The following is a 3,658-nucleotide window of genomic DNA, read 5'->3' as shown; positions in this document are numbered from 1 at the left end:
CCCCAAAGACACCCCATAGACTCCCCATAGAGCCCCATAGGGACCTCATAGCGCCCCATAGAGACCCCATTCTTCCGCATAGAGCCCCATAGCAAACCATAGCACCACATAGTCACCCATAGCGCCCCATAGGAACCCAAGGATACCCCAAAGCACCCCATAGCCACCCTACAGCACCGCATAGCCACCCCATAGAGCCCCATAGACACCACATAGTGACCCATAGTGACCCATAGGGGCCCAAAGAGACCCCATAGCACCACATAGCTACTCCATAGTGCCCCATAGCAGCCCATGGAGCCTCATAGACACTCCAATGTGCCCCACAGCACCCCATTGCACCCCATATCGACCCATAGACACAGCATACTGCTCCATAGAGCCCCATAGACACCCCATAGTTCCCCACAGCACCCCATAGCAGCCCACAGTGCCCCATAGACACCACATAAGGCCCTACAGCCACACCATAGAGCCCAATTGAACCACATAGACACCCCATATCGCCCCATAGTGCCTGTAGATACCTCATAGAGCCCCATAGAGACCCACTGAACCCCATACAGACCCCATGCAGACCCCATAGAGCCCCACAGACAACCCATAGATCACCAAAGACACCCCATAGACTTCCCATAGCACCCCATTGGGACCTCATAGCGCCCCATAGAGACCCCATTCTTCCGCATAGAGCCCCATAGCAAACCATAGCACCCCATAGTCACCCATAGCGCCCCATAGGAACCCAGGGATACCCCAAAGCACCCCATAGCCACCCTACAGCACCGCATTGCCACCACATACAGCCCCATAGACACCACATAGTGACAAATAGTGACCCATAGGGACACAAAGAGACCCCATAGCACCCCATAGCTACTCCATAGTGCCTGATAGCAGCCCATGGAGCCTCATAGACACTCCATTGTGCCCCACAGCACCCCATTGCACCCCATAGGGACCCATAGACACAGCATACTGCTCCATAGAGCCCCATAGACACCCCATAGTTCCCCACAGCACCCCATAGCAGCCCACAGTGCCCCATAGACACCACATAAGGCCCTACAGCCACACCATAGAGCCCAATTGAACCACATAGACACCCCATATCGCCCCATAGTGCCTGTAGACACCCCATAGAGCCCCATAGAGACCCACTGAACCCCATACAGACCCCATGCAGACCCCATAGAGCCCCACAGACAACCCATAGATCCCCAAAGACACCCCATAGACTCCCCATAGAGCCCCATAGGGACCTCATAGCGCCCCATAGCGACCCCATTCTTCCGCATAGAGCCCCATAGCAAACCATAGCACCCCATAGTCACCCATAGCGCCCCATAGGAACACAAGGATACCCCAAAGCACCCAAATAGCCACCCTACAGCACCGCATAGCCACCACATAGAGCCCCATAGAAACCACATAGTGACACATAGCGCCCCATAGGGACCCATAGGAACACAAAGATACCCCATAGAGCCCCATAGACACCCCATAGTGACCCATAGGGGCCCAAAGAGACCCCATAGCACCCCATAGCTACTCCATAGTGCCCCATAGCAGCGCATGGAGCCTCATAGACACTCCATTGTGCCCCACAGCACCCCATTGCATCCCATTGGGACCCATAGACACAGCATACTGCTCCATAGAGCCCCATAGACACCGCATAGTTCCCCACAGCACCCCATAGCAGCCCACAGTGCCCCATAGACACCACATAAGGCCCTACAGCCACACCATAGAGCCCAATTGAACCACATAGACACCCCATATCGCCCCATAGTGCCTGTAGACACCCCATAGAGCCCCATAGAGACCCACTGAACCCCATACAGACCCCATGCAGACCCCATAGAGCCCCACAGACAACCCATAGATCCCCAAAGACACCCCATAGACTCCCCATAGCGCCCCATAGGGACCTCATAGCGCCCCATAGAGACCCCATTCTTCCGCATAGAGCCCCATAGCAAACCATAGCACCCCATAGTCACCCATAGCGCCCCATAGGAACACAAGGATACCCCAAAGCACCCAAATAGCCACCCTACAGCACCGCATAGCCACCACATAGAGCCCCATAGACAACACATAGTGACACACAGCGCCCCATAGGGACCCATAGGAACACAAAGATACCCCATAGAGCCCCATAGACACCCCATAGTGACCCATAGGGGCCCAAGAGACCCCATAGCACCCCATAGCTACTCCATAGTGCCCCATAGCAGCCCATGGAGCCTCATAGACACTCCAATGTGCCCCACAGCACCCCATTGCACCCCATAGGGACCCATAGACACAGCATACTGCTCCATAGAGCCCCATAGACACCCCGTAGTTCCCCACAGCACCACATAGCAGCCCACAGTGCCCCATAGACACCACTTAAGGCCCTACAGCCACACCATAGAGCCCAATTGAACCACATAGACACCCCATATCGCCCCATAGTGCCTGTAGACACCCCATAGAGCCCCATAGAGACCCACTGAACCCCATACAGACCCCATGCAGACCCCATAGAGCCCCACAGACAACCCATAGATCCCCAAAGACACCCCATAGACTTCCCATAGCACCACATAGGGACCTCATAGCGCCCCATAGAGACCCCATTCTTCCGCATAGAGCCCCATAGCAAACCATAGCACCCCATAGTCACCCATAGCGCCCCATAGGAACCCAGGGATACCCCAAAGCACCCCATAGCCACCCTACAGCACCGCATAGCCACCACATAGAGCCCCATAGACACCACATAGTGACAAATAGTGACCCATAGGTGCCCAAAGAGACCCCATAGCACCCCATAGCTACTCCATAGTGCCCCATAGCAGCCCATGGAGCCTCATAGACACTCCATTGTGCCCCACAGCACCCCATTGCACCCCATAGGGACCCATAGACACAGCATACTGCTCCATAGAGCCCCATAGACACCCCGTAGTTCCCCACAGCACCCCATAGCAGCCCACAGTGCCCCTTAGACACCACATAAGGCCCTACAGCCACACCATAGAGCCCAATTGAACCACATAGACACCCCATATCGCCCCATAGTGCCTGTAGATACCCCATAGAGCCCCATAGAGACCCACTGAACCCCATACTGACCCCATGCAGACCCCATAGAGCCCCACAGACAACCCATAGATCCCCAAAGACACCCCATAGACTTCCCATAGCACCCCATAGGGACCTCATAGCGCCCCATAGAGACCCGATTCTTCCGCATAGAGCCCCATAGCAAACCATAGCACCCCATAGTCACCCATAGCGCCCCATAGGAACCCAGGGTTACCCCAAAGCACCCCATAGCCACCCTACAGCACCGCATTGCCACCACATACAGCCCCATAGACACCACATAGTGACAAATAGTGACCCATAGGGGCCCAAAGAGACCCCATAGCACCCCATAGCTACTCCATAGTGCCCCATAGCAGCCCATGGAGCCTCATAGACACTCCATTGTGCCCCACAGCACCCCATTGCACCCCATAGGGACCCATAGACACAGCATACTGCTCCATAGAGCCCCATAGACACCCCATAGTTCCCCACAGCACCCCATAGCAGCCCACAGTGCCCCATAGACACCACATAAGGCCCTACAGCCACACCATAGAGCCCAATTGAACCA

This window comes from Coturnix japonica, unplaced genomic scaffold (assembly GCF_054131305.1).
Source record: "Coturnix japonica strain WE unplaced genomic scaffold, WE-NBRP24 Scf039, whole genome shotgun sequence".
In the NCBI taxonomy this organism is placed as follows: Eukaryota; Metazoa; Chordata; class Aves; order Galliformes; family Phasianidae; genus Coturnix; species Coturnix japonica.
Note: the sequence above shows the minus strand (reverse complement) of the source record.